At 48.3% G+C, this 25,657-nt stretch overlaps 1 protein-coding gene and 1 pseudogene across 1 annotated transcript in view; one reads left to right on the forward strand and one right to left on the reverse strand.

Moving 5' to 3' along the window:
* NUP155 (nucleoporin 155) overlaps nucleotides 1-25,657 on the reverse strand; it is a 1,628,423-nt gene that overhangs the window by 1,215,148 nt on the left and 387,618 nt on the right. The gene's annotated exons all lie outside the window — the stretch shown is intronic.
* On the forward strand, nucleotides 1,962-2,722 carry LOC138510919 (G1/S-specific cyclin-D1 pseudogene; annotated as a pseudogene).

Raw genomic sequence — 25,657 nt, forward strand, 5'->3', positions numbered from 1 at the left:
AAACTATGTTTGAAAGTTGCAAAATTCCACAGCACTCTGCCCAAGCAGCAAAGATCATTGCATTAACTCGAGCATGTGAGCTCAGTCTTGATTTGAAAGTGAATATTTATACTGCTATTCAGTATGCATTTGGAGTGGCGCATAATTTTGGAAGACTATGGGCTGAGCAAGGTTTTCTTACTTCTCACGGTACTAAAATCCAGTATGGAATGCTGACTACAAGGTTGTTTAATTCGCTAGTAGCGCCTAGACAGCTAGCCTTCATAAAATGTAGCGCCCACAATAAAGTGACAAATGAAGTGGGAATAGATAATGCTTTTGCTGATAGAACAGCTAAATTGACTGCCCAACAATGTGCCACTTTAACCTATGCATCAGTGAGTCCACCAGCGACTACTGAATTTGATAATTCTCTCGAATGTGTCCAACACAAGCTGATGCATCCAAAGAGGAAATTGAGAAATGGACTAGCAATGCTACCCTTGATGATGGTTTTTATGTATACAAATCTGATAAGAGATTATGGATGTTACCTAACAAGTATGTGCCCATGATGGTCACAATGGAACATGGACACTCCCATATAGGTGCAGATGCAACGATAGCCTTATTAGGAGAAGTATGGTATAATACAAACATTCGAAAGACAGCTATAGCTACATGTCAAAATGTTATTACTTGCTAAACACACAATACAGGAAAGGATACACCTACCCCTAGAGGTCATTCAAATGCCCAGAACAGCCTTTCAAAGGCCTTTAAATGGAGTACATAGAAATGCCACAATGTCAGAGATTCAAGTATGTTTTAGTTGTAATATATATGGTTAGCAAATGGACAGAAGCATTCCCTATGGTGGATAATACTGCTTTGAGTACTGGCAAGACTTTGGTGAAAGAGTATTCTCCAAGATACGGACTACCCCATACAATTTGAAGTGATAAGTGTTCTCTTTTTTAATAAGACAATGGAACTAGCGTGTCATGCGTTGGGAATACACCAGAGATTCCATTCAATTGATCACGCAAAAGCAGTAGGTCTGGTGTAGAGATTCAACTCCACCCTCAGAAGCAAATTGGTAACAATCTGTGCTAGTAGCCCTCTGAAATGGGTAGATGCTTTGCCCCTAGCCCTGATGGCCATACGTGCTGTACGGCACTCAGGAGTAGGTTTATCACCTTACGAGGTAGTAATGGGACGACCTGCAAATATATGGGTAATCCCATGTCCAAGAAAACTGTCTAATATCCCCTATCCTTTGTTGAGCGATTACTGTTTGGAACTTACTGAGAGGTTTTCTATTATTCATAAACAGGTGAAATACTTTTTGCCTAAACGTCTTGAAGGACCAGGCCACTATCCAGCCTGGTGACTGGACATTAACCAAGAATTTCCAGCGATGTTCTAGCCTACAGCCAAGGTGAAAAGACCCTGTGAAAGTTCTATTGGCCACCCAGACTGCTGTAAATTGTGAATGACATCATAACTGGATATATGCGAGCCACGTGAAGCGTGCTCCTCTGTTTCTGGCTTGGAATAAGTCTACAGATCTACCATGGGAAGAATCTGTGCCGAAAGGGACTGATCATTCCCAAAGATCATCTGCGTGCAACCTTTCCCCAGGTAGCGTGCCTCCCAAAAACATCACAGGAGTGACAGAGGGACCACGATACAACCTCAGGCCACGAAAGCTGAAGTGACTGTGCTGATTGACAGTTGCTTCTTTTCCCGATTGACATTGCTTCCTTCTCTACAACGGATTGGCCAGGACGGTGAACACCGGCATCTTTAACAAACTGTCTTTGGGGTGAGGTATATGAACACTGAAATGCCTATAACCCTTATTTCACTTCATTCCGTTACATTTCCTGTGAAAAGCTATCTCACTGCCACCAAGAAATGAACACTGACCTTTGCTCCAGAGACCAGCACAGCACAGCACATCAAGGCGAAGGGCAGACATGGAACACATGCTACAGTGCTGCGAGGTGGAGAGCATGACCAGGGCCTACCTGGACACGCATCTCCTGAATGACAGGGTGATGCATGCCATGCTAAGGGCCGAGGTGAGCTGCTCCCCCACAGCCTCCTACTTCAAATGCATACAGAAAGAGGTACTGCCCTACATGCGCAAGATTGTGGGCACCTGGAGGCTAAACGTATGTGAAGAGCAGAGGTGGGACAAAAGTGTTCCCTTTGGCAATTACTTATCTGGACAGATTCTGTCTGTGGAACCGCTTAAAGAAAACCAGTTGCAACTCCTGGTGGCCACTTGCATGTTTTTGAGATCAAAAATGAAAAACCATCCCACGAACTATGAAAAAGCTCTGCATCTACACAGCTAATTCTATCAGACCCCATGAATTGATGCAAATGGAGCTGTTGACATTGAACAAACTAAAATGGGACTTGGCCTTCGTCACACCTCATGACTTCATCGACCATGTTCTTTACAGAATACCTCTGACAAGAGTACACCAAACAGATCATCCGCAAGCACGCACATACATTCCTGGCTCTCCGTGCTACAGACATCAGGTTTATTTCAAACCGTCCATGCATGCTTGCTGCAGGCAGAGTCGCTGCAGCTGTGCAAGGCCTTCACCTGGACGACAACCACAGTTTCCTCTCTCAGCTGTGCCTCACACCCTTTCTTTCGCAAATCATCAAGTGTGATCCAGGTTGTTTACAGGCTTGTCAGGAGCAAATTGAATTGTTGTAAATGTACCAACGATCAATATAGCCAACTTTGCACTCCAGCTGATGTGCGAGATGTGAACATTTAAAGGGACTTGTGCAATGAAACTGTTCCGTAACTATGGTCTAAAACGTATTGTAGAACTAATGTTCAAAAGGGCCATTTGTGGCAAATTGATTTTATTTGCCCATTAGTTCAAACAATGTAATCTACCAAAGTCATAAAATAACCTGTGAAGCCAGTACAATGAAACCTGCCATTATAATGCAAACTTCTAAAGCCATTTATGAAAGCCTTCCTAAACTGAAAATGACTAGGCCGCACTTTGAAATAGATTTACCGCACACGATGCATAAAACCTGCTTGCTTTAGAAAAATGAATAAGTTAAAACATGACCTTTGTACGGGTTTGGTGCAGGGCCTGAAGAGGGGCCCCTCCATCATGCTACTCAGTCACGGTCAGAGGGTGCAAAGTAGGTCCAAGATGGCCCTAAGCCCCTCCTCTGGCAGCCATCTTCAGATTTTTACCACACGCTTCAGTGTTGGTATTCCTTGAGTTGCTCTCCGAGCTCTTTGTACGTTTGTGTGTTTCAAATCAAAACCCCACCACCCCCCCTCATTAAAAAGCCGGCAAATAGCCCAATGATAAACTAACCTAAGACCAATCACCAACACCCCCCTTCTTCTAAATATTTTACAGATAGTGGTCACAAAAAAATTTCAGGATTGCCTAGAATGCTAAAATGTCCTCCATCCAAAACAGTCAGGTTTCATATCACAGTACAGAAAGTGCACTGTTGGACTTGCAATCCGATATGTTGGACATTGTTGACACGCATGGATGTGGCGTGCTGGTCCATTTGAACCCATCAGCGGCTTTGGACTTGATGGATCTCGACATTCTTTTGGTGGCTCTGGGAAAAGCGGGTAAATGCTCGTCCAACGCTATAAAGTGGATCCACTCCTTTTTGTCGGATAGGGTCTTGGCTATCCACTGGGGTGATGCCCTGTCGGAATATGTCCCTATAACCTTCGGAGTGCCGCAGGGTGCTTGCTGATCTCCCTCTTTGTTCAATATCTATATCAACCCCCCTATTCGAACTACTGGAGGATATGAATGTCCATTTCACCAGCTATGCCGAGTGCTCAGCTTTTGCTGAGATTGGTGGGAAATTATGACCAGGACACCATCAGATTATATGATACCTTTAAAATAGTGAAACTATGGATGATAAAGCACTGGATGTGCTTAAACAAAGCAATATTAGAGTTGTTACTTTTTGGCTCACCATGTAGGAGATCCCAACCTGATTATAGATATGAAAAGTGTTTGTTGGATGGGTGTGTTATCAAAACAGAAACAAAGATCAAACGCCTAGGTACTTTCCAGGACTGTACTGTCAGCTCTGGCGTCCAAGTGAACAGCCTTGTACACAATGCACATTACCACCTGAAGCTTTTAAGGAAATTTAGACCGCTGATCTCGGATAGAAAATTGTGACACATTGGCTAGGGCTACCATCCTATCTAGAGTATATTATTGTACTGGGCAGAGTATCCAACAAATATCTGCACGCTCTTCAAGTGGTCCAAAATGATGCTCTTCGCATTATAAAAAAGAGCCATGGGGTGATCACATTACAGCACATCGAAAGTCCCTTCAATGCCTCCATATCATAGCTAGAATACAAATGAAAATGCCTGTTTGTATCGATAAGAAAGACAGCCACCGACTGCAGGCACTTTCATAGCGGGGATGGCTGGGAGGTGTGATGGGGAATCTGCAGGAGAAGAATCCATATAAAAAACAATATAGTAAGTATTTTCTCCATCAATGGACTATCTTTCTCCTGCAGATTCCACATTAAATAGACTCCCAAGGCAGTAGTAGATTAAATCTGGTTAAGATCCAGCTGTTCTACTGACCAAACGCCATATTATGAGAGGGCAACAAGCTTGCTGAGGGTCTCAGGCACACCCTGCTAAAATCCTGAGATCCTAGCTTCCCACGTGGTTGGAGACCCGAGCGAGTAGAGTTGAGTGGAACTGCGTGACCGCAGCGGCCCCCAGCACAGGAACGCAGAGTGCTATAAGGACGACGACGCAGGAGCCTAACCGCAAAGGAGCCCTGGGCGAACATCCCAGCCAGTACGGGAGTGATATGCCTGAAAATAGTAGGAGGATCGAGGGGCACCCCGTGAACACCTGGCGGTTATACCTGCAACCTGCTCATGAGACCCAGGCTGGTGGCAGCTGCGTGGGGAGAGCCGCGCTGCGCTGGCAACTGCAGGACTGTGGCAGCAATGAGGGGTGGAGTGGTACCACACAGCGCTGCTGGTCTCCCTCCCACCCCACCATTGCCAGAACGGCACAGCCAGCGACCAGGTGCCAGTTCGGCAAAGATTGGTAGACGCCGGGGGGTCCTGATGCTGCAGACCCCATCGAACAGGGAGAATAATCTAACCGCGGTGAGAGGGAGCAGAAGCCCACGGTCAAGCCCAAGAAGATTTGGGAGAGAACCACACACCTGCAACAGGTAACAACAGTGTGGCATATGCCTAGCCAGGCGGGAGCGGAGGACTTCCATGCGCCAAGGGCAGCGGAACGAGGGGTCTTCCGTTCCCGAGGGGCGGAGAGCCATCCGGTCCGCAGCAGGACGTGGAGCGCTCGCCAAATACACGCCCAGCTGACAATCTACCTGGAGCCAGCAAAGCAAGACATTCTGTGGGGATCCAGGGCTAATAGCTGTGAAATACATCAGGGCGTATAAACACCTGAGCCCAGGTCCTCCGATTCCCCCGAGTCCCCTCCATTATCAGTGACCTGCCACTAACGCCACAGGTGCCAGAGCAAACAGAGGCACTCATCCACTCACGTGAGCCTGCAGCTAAACAACCAAGCAGGGTGCTGCCCTGGGCAGGTGACGCACCAGAGGGACTCAGCTGTCGGAAACCACCAGAGGAACAACACAAGGCCAGGACAAGAACGGAGGAGTATTTGCCATATATGGTAAGAACTGGAGCCCTGGAAACACCCCATCCTACGCTCTCGAGATAACGAGCCCCGGGTCCTGCGCATGCCTTGTGCAAGGAGAACACTCACTTAAAAAATAACCTGGAGAAGCCACTGTACTTCCCCTGCGCAATAGCATCAACCCCACAGCACTGAGGACTACCGCCTCCCGCAGATCCAGGCAGGGGGGTGTAACCTTCGCTGGAAGAGACCGGGCACGCTGCATCAACATTCCCCTAAGCCACAGTGAACCATTATAACCGAGGACTAGAGGATAGCACAGTGACTACTATGTGGGCTTTGCAAGGAGGTGGGGAAAACACCGTAGGCACCAGAGCCCCCTAAGCATTTATAATCTCTTGACCAGAATATCCAGAGGACATTGCTGCATAGCTACCGGAAAGAGGCACATAGCCCACGAAGGAAGTCGGCCTCGGTGGGGGAGAAGCATCAGTGAAGAACAGCAGAGTGGAGGATGGCCAAGGCAAACGAGAGCGGGAAGCAGCGAACCAAGCTCCACTTCTAGATCTCTTCTCAGCCCAAGCATACCGAAACTATGGACAAACCCCCTGTCCCCCCGAGGGGTGTAGTCAGCAGACCCTTCAACAGTGTTCCTTGACATAAAAGAGATTTTTAGTCAGATGCAAAGCAATATACTGTCCCTCGATGGGAAGATGGACACGTTAACATGCAGGACTGACCACATGCAAGTCAGCCTGGATAAACGTGGAGAAAGACCAGATGAAGCAGAGGGAGGGATCTCAGCGGTTGAAGATGAGGCGGCATTGACATCCAGGGATCTACAACAAATGGAGAGCGCTGAAAGAGCTTACGGAGAAACAGGATGGAGCGAGGACTGCTGCACCCAAATAACGGATTACGGAATGCGGACAAAACCACACTAGCCCGTCGGAAATAAACAGGGCTCGGATCGGCATATCCGCTCCACTTCAGGAGAGGCTCCCCCTGTCTGGGGAAGAAAGACTGGTGGGGATACTTAGTTGCACGACACAGCTGTGGGTGAAACCGATAAAGACCCCGCTCTGTGCGGCCCCCACACAGTAACAGGCTTCTAAAAGCCGTGTATTGTGCAGCTACATGCGGGTGCCTGGGTAGAAGACAGGCACGGGAGGTGACAGCTGGGGCCAGCTCTGGGAAAAGTAGCACGTACTCAGCGCTGGAAGGCATATTGAAAGCTGAAAGGCGCGACGTCAAGATGGCCTTACAAGAGACCATTAAGAATCTCTGTTGAGGAAACAATCACCTGATGCATCATAGAACATTGGGAAAAATAGGGGCATGGTTGGGGGGGAAGGATACCGGGCAAGCCCGAAGGCATTGCCCAATCAATCTATAAAGTCCCACAGAGCTGCAAGTTGAGCGCCACCGGAGCCCCAGAGTGCAGGTGGCCAGGGAGACGTGTCCCCTTGCCCCCCTGGGTCCTGCAAAGTAGGGGCGGGCGCAAGTATCAATTAAACGTCAGACAAGAGGGCCCTGGATTGTGCACTAGCCCGCTCAGAGGATGGCACCTCGCATCTCGGCCAAGAAAGAGCTGAGAACCCATCCCCAAGAGGTCCAGCCATAATCTCTGGCCCCGTAGACACATGAGGTAGAGAGAGGAATGTGCTTATGGCCCTGGGACTAGAATGAAGGAAGGATGGTGCAGAGCCAACATGTCCATGCATGCTGAGAGGCCAAGTACATGCACACTTCCATACTGAAGTGTCTCAGTAACAGACAGCATAACCAGGCCTCATAATACAGAAAGCACTGACACGGCACCAGCAAGAGGAGAGCTCCTCCCCATCACCAACTCCGTACTACCTGCAGGTTGTGGACAGTGCCTTGCAAGAAAGAGGCAGGGCCCATAGCGGACGTGAAACGGAGACCCTGGGTCAACGGAGGCTGGCATAGGGCACGGACCACATATCCAGAACACTCATACAGCGGCAGCAAGAAGTCGGGCAATTCCTGCTCTAGCACCCGGGACCAAATGACCAAGGGAGCACAAGAGATCCAAAAGCCCCAACAAATGAGCCCAGTGACGAATAAACTGACCACGCCAAATTCCTTGTGAAACAATGCCAAGCTAAACAGATTTAAGGGTCGGGTACTGGTCCGTCAGCAACCAAAACCAAATACTGCAAGGATCCGGAGATGGCATCCAAGCAGGGCAAGACCAAGGGGAAACAGCCCACACTAGAAGAATTCAAGAACACCAGAGCCCGCGGAAGGTTCCAGAAGCAAAGAAAAGATCCCCCAAACGGACGCGACCCTGGCACGCAACGACCAACAGATCCTAGAAGCGATTGCTGACCTAAAGCTAACCTGGGAAACCAAACTGGAAGCAGCCATGGCTGAACTTAAGACAGCACTGGAACTTAAAGTCGGCACAGTCCAGGAGGAAGTGAACCTACTCAAATACAGCCGCATGCGGTCCTCACGCCTCAGAGATTCACATACTGAAGCAACACTTAAGCAATCTAGAAAACAGAGCCGAGAAAGCCGAAGGATGTACCCGAAGAAACAATGTATGCATTGTTGGGCTCCCGGAGGGCGAAGAGGGCTCTAACTCAACAAATTAGGTTGAGACGATGTTGCAGCAGGAGATAGGGGGAGGTGCACTCTCCCAAGCGTTTGCGGTGGAAAGGGCACACAGAGCCCTGACACAGAGGCCAACACGCCCCCTCGCCCCAGAGACCCTTAACCACCAAAATATTGAACTATCGAGACAGGGAGAAAATCCTGGAATACTTCCAGAAGGGCGACAATACAAAGAGCATCCACAGCCATCACGGCATACCCAGATTATACACTTATGGTACAGAGATGGCGAATGAACTATGGAACGGTGAAAAAAAGATTGCGGGACGCAGACTATAAATACATGCTGATGTATCCGGCTAAAATTAGGGTGTTCCACAGGCACAGGACCCTGTTTTTGAGACTCCAGAGGATGCCACTGAAAGGCTTGACGCCCAGAACTGCTCGTCTGAAACAAACACCCAGAAGGAAGGTGTAACGGATAAGTGAAACGGCATTTAATTGAAACTGAGGCGCTGTATATTTTTGTGCGTTGGGACCGGGATATAAGACGAGCAAGGGTGACCGAAACACACAAGCTAAGTGGTGACTAAACGGCTGTGGTCAGACACAGCGCAATAGTGCATAGAGCAGGGGACGTGACAGACTCACGCCCATACCCCCAGAGATAGTATAGTCAGGTTACCGTTAGGTGGTAACTCCCTGCTGGGTTCCGAGCACCGGCCTACCGAGAAAGGACTAAATGCATGCAAGCCTGAGATCCAGGGATGGAGCTGGGCAACAGTTGGGGAGGGAGGGTAGAGGGAGTGGAGATGGGGGGAGCAACAGGAAGGGCCCACAGAAATATGGGGTAGTTAGCAGGGTGTTTTGTTTTGGGGTAAGGAGAGGGAAAGGGGAGGGATCAATAATGATGTCACGGGAGTTCGACACGAAAGGGCTGCAAGCACAACTGTATCTGGCTGGGATGAAGCGGGAGAGAAGGGCGGGCAGAACGGTATACCGTTGGAATGGGGGACCTTAAAGTTGTGACCTGGAATGTACGTGGGCTAAACACCTATATCAAGCGTAATAAAGGTTTGATGTATTTACGCCGGCAGAGGATAGATAAAGCCATGTTGCAGGAAACCCACATAACTAAAGAGAAGCTAGAGTTGATGAAGAGGAAGTGGCAAGGGACCATAATAGGGGCCATATACTCAGCTTATGCTAGGGGAGTGCTTATATGGATTGCGCCCCACATCCCGTTCAAACTGCTACGACAGGAGATAAAAGAAGATGGGAGAATGAAGTTAGTGAAAGGGATAGTGGGTAACAAGATTGTCAACATGATTAATATCTATGCCCCGAACAATGATACTGCACCCCATTTCGGAAGTCTATATACCACAGTTAGCCCATACATGGAAGGGGCAGTCATAATAAGGGGGGGACCTTAATTGCACACTGGACCCCAAGATGGATAGGCCAGATAATAAAAAAAAACAGGCCAAACCCGGCAGCAAAGGCCCTGATCACACTTATGTGAGAACTTCAGTCACTGATATTTGGAGGAGGCTTAACCCCAACACTAGGAGGTATTCACATTATGCAGCCCCATACGATTTCTACACCAGGCTAGACTATATACTAGTGTCAAGTTCTTTGGTGGCAGAGTTCAAAGAGGCGGAGTACAAAGCAGCAATACTATCAGACCATACACCTCTGTTGGTGACATGGCAGATCTCGCCTCCTAGGCCTAGGATTCCGACGTGGAAACTCCGTGCAGAAGCACGGAGGGACACCATGTTTAGGGAGGACCTCAGGCAAGCAATAAAAGAATACTTTGAACTTAACACTGGAAATGTCGCATCAGCAGGCACACTATGGGAAGCATTTAAGGTAGTAATAATGGGGGTGGCGATGGCAAAGTCAACTGGGCTGCTAGGAGGTATAGTGGCGGATTTACGAACTACAGAAAAGGAGATCGAGACTAAGATGCAAGTAGGCCAAGACTCCCCGGAGAAAAATGAAGCGATACGGCACCTGACCGACAAATGCAGAACCTACTGGGAGAGATTATGTAATCTTAACTACAGGAAATATATAGAGACACAACATGCGGAAGGGGATAAAAACCAGGCAGATTATTAGCCTGGTTGTGTAAAAACAAGGCCCCGAGACAGGTGATCCAGGAGATGCGCTGCGAAGACGGCAACCTCGAGAACACCCCGGAAGGAGTAAACGAGTGCTTCCGGAGCTACTATCGCAAGTTGTACACCGATAAAACAGGCGCAGAAGACATTGACATAAACGAAGTGCTGGAAGATGATATCCTACCCAGGCTAGAAGTATCTGAAAGGGAAATGCTCGAGGAATGCTGGAATTAGAAGAGCTGGAATTTGTAATCCGGAACATGCCCACTAATAAGGCGCCAGGAGCCGATGGCCTGCCTAGTGAGTTTTATAAGGCATACATGGCAGACCTTCTACCACCATTGTTGGCCATGTTGAAGGAGGCATTTAAACAGGGCAAGCTGCCAGAGAAGAGAAGCTGTCCTCGTTCCACTCCTCAAGCCGGGCGAAATAGACACCGATTGTGGATCCTACAGACCATTGTCAATGTTAAATCAGGATAGTAAAATCCTCACTGCAGCGATGGCAAATAGATTACAACCATTGATAAGTACTCTAATACACATGACCAGACAGGCTATGTCCCCCAACGGAGCATCTCTGATAACATTCGGAGATTGCACCAATGAATAGACCACACAGCAGGAAGCTCCCAAGAACAGCTGATAGTTTCATTAGATGCAGTCAAGGCTTTTGATTCCGTTAAATGGGCCTGGTTATTGGCGGTCCTGAAGAAGTTCGGGATGGGACCAATGTATCTTCGATGGGTGCAATTATTATACAGGTCGCCGATCGCGAGAATTAGAACGGAGTCGGTGACATCAGAAAGGTGGACATAAGCAGAGGAACTAGACAGTGCTGCCCTTGGTCCCCGATGCTGTTCATATTAGCGTTGGAGCCTCTGGCTACATATCTCAGATACCAATACGGGGAGATGGGCATCACATTGAAAAGCGGGCAGCACCTGATATCATTGTATGCTGATGACATGTTGCTGTACCTAAGTTACCCTGAAGAAAATCTACAATATATACTAGAAGTATTTGACTGTTATGCACCGATATCGGGCATAACGGTAAATCCACGAAAGTCCATGATATTCCCGCTAGGGAGATATAAAGGAATACCCCTAGATAGGTTGCCGGTGTTCGAATGGGCGGTAGATACCTTCAGATACCTGGGGATAAATGTGTATCACCATGCAGGAGATGAACATAAGAATAATACGGAGTGGGCAATTGTAGGGATACAACGCAGTATGACATTTTGGATGAAGCTGCCCCTAACCATGATGGGGAGAACAGCTTTGCTCAAAATTATAGTATTACCCAGGCTGTTGCACAACTTCGCGAACATCCTGTACCCAACACCTAAACGTTTTTTTTTTTAACAAACTCCACGGCATGTGCAGAGGGTTAATTTTGCATAATACTAGAAACCGAGTAGCCCTATGGAAATTACAAAACCCACATGATCAGGCAAGTATCAAACTACCCAACTTTGAGTTATATTACTTAGCGGGGCAATTGCAATACGTGGCTAGATGGCTCTCCGAAGATACCACTTCGGAGTCCAGGCTGCTGAGGGCGGAATGTGCAACGCTAAATGGATGGGTAACCCCTACTTCGCTGGCAAGAAGGGGAAGCAACTCACAATATTGAACAAGGTCAAGCCAGCGGATTTGAAACTAAGTTCACTTGGGAAAACATGGTTCCAACAAGAACATGAAGGCAGTAACCCAAATTCAACGCCGCTGATCACCCCATACAGACCACAGAAAAAACTTTTTTAAAAAATACATTTTTATTATTTTAGTCAAATTTAATTTAAGAAAATATTAAATAGTTGAAAATACACACAGGAATAAACATACAAAAATATGAAGTGCAATGTGTGTTAAAAAGTGCTGGCCACAGAGGGAGGCAGCAAACAATTCAATGCCAATAAACAATTCAGGGGAAGAATTACAGTAATCCTTCAAATAACTATTCCGTTGCCAAGGCCACCTTCTCCATCAGGGGAAAAAAATGATCTCTCCGGCGAGAGGAGCCAGGTCAACTGGACACTGATGAATATAACAATTTGATTAATTTAATATGTTGATTAGTTGATTAAATCAACCTATCACATAGGGAATTGAAAAAAAGGAGGAACAATACATTGATCCCAAATAGGGCAGTCCAATGGTGTATTAGCACTGCAAAGCATCACAATTCTAAAGCCATACACTGAAAATCTGATATAGGATGCTATACGTCAACTACTAAGGTGGCATCCCAAAATTCACATAAATACATAAACATGGGGTGATCAGCGGAGTTGAATTTGGGTTACTGCCTTCATGTTCTTGTTGGAACCATGTTTTCCCAAGTGAACTTAGTTTCATATCCGCTGGCTTCACCTTGTTCAATATTGAGGGCGGAATGTGCACCATATTTCCGAAACGAGTGGATGTGGGTAACGGAACCCCCGGAAGGTAAGAGTGGCGCTGCTAACACTGGGGAGGAAGATCTGGTATAGGACATGTGTCACGCTGGGGAACCGGACGCCATGCTCCCCGCAGATCCCCCTGGTGACATTAAAAGGGACAGATGACCAACTTAGATGGGCTATAAGGGAACACTGGGAGCCGGTGGGGGTGACAGCAATAGGAGATGTGTGGCAAGGAGAAGGTAGAATAGAGTTTGATAGCTTGTGCGAAGCCACAGGCCTACACAAGGCAATACATCACGTATGCAAGGGTAATAGCTATGCTTAAAAAGATATGATCAGAAGAAGAACTGACCCAACAGCCAGATAAAGGTATATAAATGTTCCAATTGGTGTCAGACGGGGGACACGAGGTCTTCAGAATCTATGAAATACTACTGTCCAAAGTGGGTAAGGAGGCAGTTCAGACTAGACGGGACTGGGAAAAGGAAAGCGGGGAAACAATGAGCGATGGGCTATGGGAAAGGGCGCCAGGTTATCACAAAAAAGTGTCGAGAAATGCCTGATTACAACAGATACAATTGTACATAACCCACAGAGCATATATGACCCCCCCAGGAGAATCACTAAGTTTGTAAACGCGGCCCAACGGCGATGCCCGAAATGTGGGGAAGAAAATGCTGGGATGGTACACAGGTTCTGGGCCTGCCCCGAAATCGCACGATACTGGCAGGAAATTGCGGATCGTATGGCATCCAAGGGGATAGTATTGGTGATAGACTCCTTGTGAGCATGCATGGTAGGGGGTTTCCTAAGAGACCACGCAAACTCCAGCATGTGTGCAAACTCAAAGATCTAGCCTATATTTTAGCAAAAAGTAGGATAGCCATGGGATGGAAAGCTCAGGCAAGACCCAATATAGACACCTGTTGGAGGAACCTCCTGCAGTGAGCCGAGGCTGAAACGGTAGTGTGGAGGGAAGCAGCATGTAGAGGTGGGTAAGAGGAAACAGAATCATTGATGGTGTGGCAACACCTGATTGCATCCCTGACGGGCCTGGGACCCGAAGAACTAGATATGGATAGCTCTCTGGACTATGGAGAAGAGACAATTGTGGAGCAGTGAACGGTGCTGGTCCTTCTGTGTCGATGTTGGAGAGGGGGGGTGGGGGGGGGGAATAGGGTCGGGGGTTGGGGTTTAAGTAGTTTATGCATCATGTTGAGGTGCACTGTTTGAAGTTTGTTATGAAACCAATAACACACATTTTTAAATTTTTTTTAAACAAAATGGAGAAACAGGATGAAGGTCCAGGAGGAATAACCTGTGAATAATAGGCATTTGTGAGGCAGCAGACTAGAGAAACCGGGAACCTAAGGTCGAGGAGATCCGGAGGGCTGCACTGGGCGGGGCCTAGATAGCTTTTCGAACATCTTTGTAGTGGAAAGGGCGCACAGAATACCCTGTGTCAGGAAGCAAATACCCGGTGCTCCACCACGACCAATAATCGCACGAATGCTAAACTATCGGGATAGAGACTTGGCCCATCGGAAGGCGAGAGGGAGGAGGGGAGCCCTCACGTAAGGTGAGACAATAACATTTTTCCTGGATTTCTCTGACAAATTCCAGGCATCACGCAGAACGTACATAGACGTGAAGAAGAGGGAGAGAGGCATTTGATATGCCATGATGTTGCCAGTCAAGCTGCGAGTGGAACACGAGGGGGGGACACCGTTCTTTGCCACCCCAGACGAAGCCAATTAATTCCTTGAACTCTTACCTCGGAACCCAATACCCAGGGCAAACAGACTGAGACCTTGCCAAAATGAATATGACTATCAGGGACCAATAGTCAACGAATTGCAAGAAACTAGGTGGCCAGGAACTGACCTTACCATACTAAGTGTAGGGACATGGTCAGGCCACTGGCTGCACTGGCTGCCATCCAAGCGGAACCAAGTTTAACATATAAAGAGGCTGGCTGGGTGGCCTGGGGAAAGAATGAATATTACTGACAGGTTGGGGTTGCCAGTGCAGGGAGGGGGAGGGTATACAACAAGGGGAAGCATCACAACACAAGGAAAGGTATGGGTTACACAAATGGGATGGTCCAGAACTAAACACTAGGGGGCACGCAGGTCAAGAAATGGGGCTTGGAAACTGGAGTGTGACAACGAGTTATGGCGGGATCGATTAGATGCTTTACATGGAATGTATGTGGGCTGAACCGCCCATCAAAATGCTGGCGGGTCCTCCTTTAACTGTAGCGCCGATATTCTTCTTCTTACTCATCTATGTGAGAGGGGTGGGCATGGTTTAATTTGATCTACATGGTCAAGGACACTGAGGGGAGGGGCCTAATCATGCATGGCACGATACAAGGTCGCTTCTACACTCTTGTTAATTATTACGGACCTAATCGGGACACCGTCACAAATCTGGAATGGCTTAACTGGTACTTGGGCAACGCTTTACCAGGAGATATAATCTGGGCGGGCGATTTTAATGAGGTGATGGACCCGGCGCTTGACTGCACAACAGACCCACCCCATACCCTGTCTAAAGGATATAATATGTTAAGAGGTATGAGTCAGACGTGGGAGCTAGATGATGTGTGGAGACTCAAGAATCAAGGGGTGAGGCAATATACCTTCCACTCGTAGGTTCATAATACTGCATTACGCCTGGATTTCTTTTTGCATTAATAGGGGTCATAACAGGTCACCATCTTGGCTCGCACGCTTTCGGATCATGCACCGGTATTACTAAACATGGAACTGTCAGGTAGGGTGAGGGAGAGGAAACCATGGCGATTTAAAAGTGAGGTTCTGACGGACGCATTGTTTCTCGAAGGCTTACCGAAGTCCATAGACACTTTCTTTGAGACCCACAGGGGCTCGGTGGAATCAGCGGGAACCTTTTGTGAGAGCTTTAAGTGTGTGATGTGAGGGGAGTGCATTGCTAAAGAGGTGGGGATGCTAAAGCAGATTAGACGGGAGCTGGACGACATGGAGTCACGCATATAAGTGCACTACAAACGACTGTGGGCCTAGTGACCCCCAGTTAACAGGCAGAAATGAAATAACCCCTGGAGCAGGCGTTGGCACGCAGAGGTGAAAATAGTGGGGTGGGGAGGGCGGCCGTTAGGCAATATTGGGAGGGGCAGAAACCAGGCAGATTATTGGCAAGGGCCGAGAAGCTGGAAACGCACAGGGGATGGGCCATATCAATAACAGACGAGCAAGGTGTAGAGACAGATTTGACGATGCTGGGATAATGCAGGAGTTCTGCCGTTTCCATAAAGACTTGGACTTGCCCCATACACAAACCTCCCAGGCTGACCTAGATGGATGTTAGGCAAAGATTGCATGCAGATCCCTCTGGGAACACAACTCTGACTACAGGTATAGGAAACCCAACCTTTGGTATAAGCTTGTACTACACAGTTTGTGAAGCATGTTGAGCAGCCAGGCTCATCTCAAGAGGGGTCAATGTGAGCTGTAGGGGAGCTACACAGATTCACAGTGACAGGTATTCAAATAAACTCTTACACACAAGGTTTTTTGATTAAACAATTATTAATTTATCAGTCAGTTAGAATAAACCTTCAGAAGGGAGCAATATAACTAACACTCAAATATACTTCATGAAATACACACTCTTAATATCTCTAAATCATTGAGTACCCTTTTGTGATGGCCCACAGACACAACCTACACCCTCAGGTGACTTCAATAGTTAGGGGCCTGGGGACATTAATATATCACTGTTGCATTTAGAATCATGTAGGAGTAAATCAAAGAAACGAAAAAGGGTAGTTAGAACATACAAGAGACCACAAATATTCTTAAGCAGGCAAATACTTTCAGGTCTCCCAATAATAGTCATTCAGTGAAAAAGGCTAAGCCAAAGTCAATAGGCAAAAGCCTATATGAGCTGAAGCACTTCTTTGCAGGTAAGTAGAAGGGTCGTTACACAATGTTTTTAGAAGTCTTTGAAGAAAAGAAGAATCAAATGGGCCACAAGCTGTTAGACTTGTGAAAGGTAGAAGAGTCAAGCAACTCTACAACAAGAGGCAAGTTCTCTTAGACTTTACAGTACCTTGGCATTGAAGGAAAAGTGCAGCAGATGATTTCTGTTCCTCTGCAGCTCTCACTGTTCCTGGGCCTCAGTCGTGAGGACAAGTGGGAGGACTTCTGGGGACTCCTGCGCTGCAATGGGACGGTCACAGCTCGCAACCGGCAATCGTTTCAACAAGTGGCACTTCAGTGTTTCAGCTCCTCGCTACTACCACAAATAGCGACACTGCGGTTTCTGGCTGTTGAAATGGACTTTCCTTGCGTCTGGGGACCATGCACTCTGTTGAGGTGGCTCAGGCTCGGTCAGTCCTGCTTCCTGGGAGTCCAGAGGATCTTCCTGGAGCTCTTGGCCAACTGAAAAGCAACACACACAATCTGGTGTTCCTCTCCCTGGCTATTCCGTTTCCAGCAGCAACTCTGTGGCAATTCAAATAGCTCTGAGAAGGATGTCCAGGTGGCTTACTTTGGAGTTGATTGGTCCCACCAACTCTAGGGGAGAAGTCGCCCTTGCAGGGGCTTCTCTGCTGATACAAATTTGGAGTTTCAGCACAGCAGCAGGGCTTCACCAGGCAAACCAACAGTCCAGGAGTTGCAGCAGGCGTCCTCTTGAAGTAGTTCTTTGGTTCCTTCATCCAGTGGTCGGCTCTCTTCCAAGCCAAAAGCCTTGCCTTTTATTCAGTTCTCTCCCATTCATTCCAGCCTAGCTGTCAGTCACCCAGCAGGGTGGCTGTCCTTGCTGGACAGTCAGCCGGCCAATCACTACAGAGTGCATTTGGGTCTCCTACGAAACTAAGCGCAGGGAGTTCTGGGCACCTCCCTCCCTTCCTGCCCACCCCAAACACCATGGAGCCAGAGGCGGCTTCAATCGTGAATCTGCCAAAGGCAAAGCGAACAATGGGACCAAACCTGGTTTGGCACGCAGAGTAAATCTCAAGAAGGACCTTTCCACAAAGAAATGGGGAAAAAAGAAGACCGGACCATTTTGACAAAAATGGCACCCCTTAGGTACTTTACTGCGAACACAGCCCGCGGTAAATGCACACCACGGTAGTTAAAACAAAACCACTGCCACCAGCCATTCATCGAGGAAAGGGTAACATAAAAATTGTTACATGAGAAGCTAGACAAAGGGGATACTAGGTAACACCTTCAGCACCCGATTGTAAAATAGTGTGTGCTGGTCTAGATAGTTAAAACTTAAGTAAAGTCAATGTCACTTTACTGCTCTGGGAAACAGTACTTTATCCCAGAGAAGGTATTTAAACCTTTGGAAATCTGAAAGACTTCCCTGTGTCACTGCACCGGCACAGCACTGAAGATGCTGTGTGACACAATGTAAAAGATGATGCCTATGGAGTTTGTCAGACTCCATAAACAAAAGAAACGGAGGTAAAAGTCACATTAAAATACATTAGTGCGAAAAAGGGTTTCACTCTCCAGGTTAAAAAAAATCAAGTCCTCAAAATCCAAAAAAGTTGCTGGGTGTCTCTAAGGTGGAGGGAATTAGCACATTTCTGAGAATTCTCCCTAATAATGGATACCTGGACCTTGTGGCCCTTCATTGGTTTAGAGAAGAGGATAGAGCGGGACTGAATCACCAAATATCTTTGGAAGATGTATTGGGGGCCATCAGCTCTCTTCCCTCCGGTAAGGCCCTCGGGCCAGATGGTTTTGTGGCGGAATTCTACAAAGACTACGCCGCAAAAATAGGCCCCTACCTCTTCCAAATGCATCGAGTGTCCTCAAAAGGAGTCTTCCGGAGTTCCTGAGTGAGGCACTAGTCGCAGTCCTGCCGAAACCTGGCAAACCATTGAATAATTGCTCATCATATAGACTGATTTCCCTCATCAATCTAGTTAAGATCCTAGCTAAGATAAGACTTCTAGATTCACACTCCTGATGAATAAGAGTGTGAGGGCCAACCAGGATGGATTTATCCTGGGACGCTCCACCTCTTGTAGGATATGGGGGAGGTTTGGGCTGATCTCAGCAGTACCTCAGGAAGACCATGTAATTGCAGCACTACTAGATGCCACCAAAGCATTTGACTCAGTGGAATGGTCCTTCGTGTTTACAGTTTTGCGTAGAATGGAATTAGAAGAGCAATATATCGCCATGGTACTACTGCTATACAAGCACCTTTTGCTAGAGTGCAGGTGAATGGTCAACTCGCTGCAGAGTTAACTCTGAAGAGGGGCACGCATCAGGGATGTCTCCTCTCCCCATTGCTGTTTGTCCTGGCTATTGAACCACTGGCCAAAAGGGTTAGGGAGGCCCACACACAATGGGGGCATCCAACTTGTCAAACATAGGGTAGTTATCTCACTCTATGCAGATGATATGCTGTTCATAAAGGATCCCAAGCAGAACCTGGATCCCATTATGGAAGATGTCTTTCAATTTGGGCTCTTTTCGGGTCTTGTGATCAAGGCAACAAAATAGGTTCTTTTCCCACTAACAGAGTGGTACAGTATGTTGACAAATGGGGGTTTCAATGTCACATCACATAGACTTGTTATCTGGGGGTCACCATAGTTCGAAACGCGAATACACTATCTGTAAGTAACTATCAAATGAGGCCAAACCAATCGAGGGAAGCAGCCATCAGGGGGAAGAGTCTACCAATTATTCTATACGGTAGGGTCTCCTTGATCAAGATGGTGCTACTTCCCCAGTTCCTCTATGTGTTCCCCAGACACCAACGGCACCTGGAGCTTCGCAGCAGCCGAGACGGGAGGCTGCGCCTATGCCTCGGCCCCCTCCTTAGAAGCAGGCGTCCATCCGGCACCACTGCAGAACGGGAACTTTCCCATAAAACATATGCACAGCGCGACGCCGGTTGCTGTCCGTCGAAGGTACATGACAACCGCCATCGTCAGCAGAGTACGACGGTAAGTGGCGGATTTGCAGAGCGCTAGACCAAGGCCACGCCCCACGCTCTGCCTGATGTGCCTGTACCCCGCACTCATCACGGAATAGCTGAAAGGCTTGCTCTCCCCTGGATACGGGCCCAACTGCTCCCTAGCACTGCAAGAGTGATCTGCCCATCCTGCCAGTCTTTAGGCCACACGAAGCACCAGTGGATCACTTGGCATCAGTTCTACCCCTAGTAAATCCACACACTGCGGTGGGAGAACTGTGGTCACATCGAACTGCCATGTGACGACCTGTCTACCACTCCCTGAACCCCCGGTCACACGAGTACAGAGCGGAAAAAACGCTAGGGCTAGATCCCCGGCTGGTCTCTGCCGTCCACCACAAGCTACCATAGGGGAACTCAGGAGCCATTTCCTACCTGGAAGTAACTAGCCCCGACCCTCCCCACCCCCGGCTCCCCGACTCCAGGGTGGTCATCCACCCCCTGACTTCCCCAACAACAGCTCTCCCCCTGTGATCACTTGGAACTGGGGTCCTTCTCACTGAACTGTGTGCTCGTACAGAAGGGAAGTAGAGAACTAAATGCATACCGATAAATTGGTAGGTGAGACGTACCGCCGTGGAATGATTGGCAGACCCCCCACTGGCATTGCTCCTAGCCCGTGCACCATCAGAGGACACCGAGTGTCACTCATATCAGATCGAGTGGCTGACAGCCCAACCACTCATCCTATGAGAGCTGCTGGACAGATGGAAGCGGGTGGCTTTGAACATATCGATGAGTAGCGCTATGTGGGCATCGACTAGGGAGACCAGGTTTGCAGCTGATACACTGTGCACTGCACCACAATAACCCTCTCCCCCCCCTCGCCCCGACCAATAACGGACAAACATATATCGGAAGACGCTCTGTTGGAGGACGCGGTTGGTCAACGGGGAACGCTGGGTTGTCATACACACTCCCACAGCCATCAGATCCCTAGCGTGGCCAGGTGGGAAGCTTGCACATGATAACGAGTGTTGCCCTTTTTGTCCACCGCAATAGCCCTGATCCTACCCAGGATTTACACGACGCTGCTGTTAAGCCGAATCACTCTGGAGCCGAAACTACCATGGGAAACCCCAGGAAACAGGTCAAGATGGACCATTTTGCCCGCCCTGACCAGCCTCGATCGCCTCCGGTGCCATCATCAAGACAGCCTCAGTGCCAACTAGATGTAGCCGCCCTGAATCAAACGCTACTGCCCTAAAGAGCAGCATGGAGAACCTGGGGGCAAAAAATATACACACTAACATGCAAAGTAGACATATCTGCCATACAGATAAACTGCGCGGATGCATGGCTGAAGATGAACAGCGGATTGAAGATGGCGAGGACAAGGTGACCACCCTCCAGCGGGAAATGGCGGAAATGCAACAAACGGTAAAAAAGATCTTGGCCAAAAATGAGCATTTAGAAGGCCAGTCCAGGCGGAATAATGTCAGGATAATTGGCGTCCCAGAATCGACTGCTATCGGAAACATGGAGAAATTTGTTGAAACACTACTGTCGGAAGTTTTGGACAACCCACCACCGACTATGATATTTATGGTTGAGAGAGCCCACAGATCGTTGACTACTCGACCCCCTCCGGGTGCCCCAGAACACCCGATAATAGCCAGAATCTTCAGCTACAGAAACCGGGACATTCGCCGTACCGCCAGGGAAAAGGGCGAATTACGCTGTGGTTCCTACACAATCCGTCTATTCCCCGATTTCAACCCAGGGGTACAAGACCAATGGATAACATTCCAAACAGCAAAAACCCCCCTATGGAAAAAAGGTCTAACATATGCAATGCTGTACCCCGCCAAACTACGATTCCAGCACAACGGATCAACTGTCTTTCACCTCGCCAGAAGCGACAGAGCGATTTGCAACAAACTTACCCGAGGATCCCGGAACCGCACTCCACAACACTCCTGAATGACTATTCAGCCAAGATGACCCCCTGCTATATGCTTGTATTAACGGTTCATAGAAGGCTCTTTACCCCTTGGGCATGATCTAGTGGCGACGCCATGGAAGCCGGTGCCATTAGGAGTGCACAAGCCGCCCTTAGCACACCACTACCTGCAGTCACTGCAGATTGTTCCGTTTGAAATATGGGTTTAGTTAAGTGGGAGGTTTGGGAGCCAGTAGGTTTATGTTTCTGGTGTGGGGGGTGGGGAGGGTCAGGCCAACAATTTGGTGGGTTAGCTTGACGGTTTTTGCCACTAGGGAATCAAGAGGACACTTGGACTCACATAGGGCACACAAGTATTATAGAAACATCCGCTATGGATAACACAATACACAACCAATTAGCTAACTCCACAATAATAATCAACACAATCCCGCCACGGACGTGACCAGCCCATTAATGGGAGGGCGCCCCGGGTCAATGTTAACAATTCTCTCATGGAATATAAGGGGCCTTAAAAATCTGAAGAAATCACGATTGACCGCAAACTATAGCAGGAACCACGGGGCGAATATATTGTGTCTCCAGGAGACGCACCTGACCCACGGCACCCCCCCTCCCTAGATTACCAGGATGGGGCATCCATAGATATGACTTCCATAGATATGACTCCTATACCTCGCACTCCAGAGCGGTAGTCATCTACATACACAACACGCTACAATACAGGTTGCATGGACAAATCAAAGACGAAGATGGTCGATTCACAATGAACAAAACTCCTCTTGATAAATATCTATGCCCCAAACACTGATCCCAATGCACAAGGCACATCCACAAGTTTCCAGGATATGAGATCCTATGGGCAGACGACTTTAACCTCACACTAGATCTTGATAGATCCACAGCAGCGCAACTGACCCTCCCACAGGCGGTTAAGGCATGGCACGCCATTTCCCAATCTATATGACTCATGGCGTTGTACACACCCTGATGACAGGGAATACACATACTTCTCTGGAAGGCACGTTAGTGCTTCCAGGATTGACTATATAACGGCCACCAACTCAATGCTGCAAAGTGTCATTGAGTCATCTGTCCTCCCCCGGACACTATCCGACCACTCTCCAGTGAGAGTCCGAATGGAGATCTCCAAGACTTCCCCCCCCCCCCCCCCCCGGCCCACTTAGATGGCGATTTAGAGCTACTGCCCTTGAGGACGTGGCATTTCAATCTGAAATTGAACAAGATATTTGCACATACTTCCAAATGAATGTAGGGTTGCTCCTCGATCAAGGGGTAATATGGGAAGCCTTTAAGGTTTATATAGGGGGTGCTGCATTTCGAAAGAAGGGGGTGGGGAGTCCTGAAGGCCATACGCCGGTCCATGTGTGCGCTGGAAATCGAAATTTGCCAAGGGGAAAACAGACAGGGTAATCAGGATACACCAGAACTACTTGGTGAATTCATGTCACTCGGGGAGGAGCTTTTACAACTAGCATATAGCGAGGAAAAGTTTATTGGGGACCCTATACTAGTGGCAAGACACGGGGGAAGGCGATAGACCAAGCAAGAAACTGGCGTGGGCCATCCGCAAAGAACACCAGACCACAGCATAGCTGAAATTGAAAATAAAGATGGGGTGCTCATCGGAGACCTACAGGGGATCAACAACGAATTTATTGAGTACTATGAACGGCTATATACTTCCCGACCCAGCACCGGCCATATCTTGATGAAATATTGGCTCTTTTGCCTTGATAAAGACAATGTGTTGAAACACGTGTTGGCCGCTCCTGAAAGACATTTGCAATAGACTGCTGTGAAGAGAAATCCACAATAAAACAAACTTGTTATGCTAAGCGCATGAAACTAGTATTTTTTAATATATTTGTACTGGACTGTGGTTTTAGGGTAGAACCACTATACTAGATGTGCGGCTGGCAACCCAATTGACCAAGGTCAGGGTTTAATGCACTGTGAGTCCAGCTTACCCACCTGTGCTTTGTCCATTAGAAACATACACTTGTATCATCCTATCCAGGACCCAAAATTCCATTCAGAAATTAGGCATAGGAATCGTCCTACACTCTACACAATGTAATTTGAGTGATTCATATACAAACTACACTGTTGTACAACTCCTACAGTGAGCAAACCGAGGTAACCATGTCAAACAAAGCCAGAAGAGCTACCTGTTAAGGGAGTTTTCCTAAAGTCCACATGAGTTAAGAAACTGGAGAGAAGGTAGACTTACCCACCCATGATTTGAGTGCCTGTCCCCCTATCAAGAGATGTACATGCAGTGTCATCTGTAGAGAAATTGAACTGTGAGCAGCACTAGAAGCAACACTGCAGAGTGTTTTGCAGGAAGTTGCGGCCTTCATATAATCGAGGCCTTGTACAGTGTCCATCAGACGCTGCAGCCTTCCTTCTAATCACAGAGACCGGCTGAGTGCTCTTTGGAAGTCGAGGCCGCCTTCTCGTGTCGAGGCCTACAGTGTGTTCTCCGGAGGTGCGGCCCACCCTGTTTCATCAGCCTGGGGCACTTGGTCCCCTTTTCACCACCTGCAGTGGCCCCATGATGATGCTCTCCATCGTTGCGCTGGACCTGCCACCTGATCTGCACCCCACAGGCCCTGCTGTTGCCTGCTCGCAACAATGACCCTCTCCTTCACCATCATCTGCTGATCCTGACCTGCATCGTCACCTGCTTTGCACTGCTGACTTTTTACCCCGATACTCTGATGTCGCTGATCTGCCAGCCACTGCCTACTCTCCTGATGTTTCATCGCTTCTGAACTGCCTGCTCAGAACTAAGACCTGGGTTGGTCATCCGCGGTTCCAGCACAAGATTTCCTGTTGGTCGCCTTCCTTCTTCGTTCGGCTGCTAGGCCGCCTCGTGATCTTTGTCGTGCCTGTCCAGCTCTCTCCCCACTATCCCTTTACTCCCCATCTCCCATCCGTATGGCACTCGCCATCTCGCCCATATATTCCAACTGCTATTCGATCATCTATCCTCCTCCTCTCACGAAGTCTGGAAAGAAAAAAGTTCAAAAAAGATATCCGGTCTTCTAATCCTGGTCTAGATATTGCGGACACCCATGTCAACACCACATCCAGACAGATTTTCACAGATATCCTCTTTTCTGTCCCCTCTCCAGACCTCTGGACTCCTCACCTCATCTCCACTGTCTGCCCTTTCTATTCCTCTCCTATTATTGGTGGCACTAGATGGGAAGTACTCTGGGGGGCCTTCTCCTCCAATGGGTGTATTGGCCCCCAGAACCCCACCTCAGAAAAGCTTCAAAAGTGATGACCGGCTTCACTTAGCCGCACTCAATGCTCGTGCCGCTATCAGACATTCTTCTGACATCTGCCTTATCCTTGAAGACTGATCTTTATGTCCTTGCTCTTACCGAGATGTGGTTCAATGCCAGTTCAGTCAGTGCTTTTGATGCTGTCCTTCCTGATGGAAACAAGATCGCCTCCAAGCCTCTTCCTAACCATGCTGGTGGTGGAGTAGTCCTGATCTTCCCTGAGTGGGTCCCTTCTTCCCTCATACCCACCCAGCCCTCCTACTCCTTCGAAAGCCTGGTTTGCAAGCTTGGCAACTCTCCTACTTCCACTGACCATTGCCACTGTCTATAGGCCGCCTGGACCAGTCACCCCGTTCCTTTCCGAATGGGCCGATTTCGTCTCCTCTCTCCTGACCTCTACTTCTAAACTCCTCCTATGTGACTTCAACATCCACCTCAACTCCTCAATCATGGCCTCCACTCTTCTGTGACCTCTATAACTCTCTCATTCTCTATTCTCTCCTCTAGTCCAACCTATTCGGCTGGACACTCTTGATGCTTTCATCCATACTGATCTTTTGCTCTCCGCTTCACCCCGCTCTCTGGGTCCGACCGCTCCCACCTCTCCTCCCACCTGAGTCCTCTCGACCCTCTAACAGCACCTCTC

This window comes from Ambystoma mexicanum, chromosome 6p, assembly GCF_040938575.1.
Source record: "Ambystoma mexicanum isolate Mex_15411 chromosome 6p, UKY_AmexF1_1, whole genome shotgun sequence".
In the NCBI taxonomy this organism is placed as follows: domain Eukaryota; kingdom Metazoa; phylum Chordata; class Amphibia; order Caudata; family Ambystomatidae; genus Ambystoma; species Ambystoma mexicanum.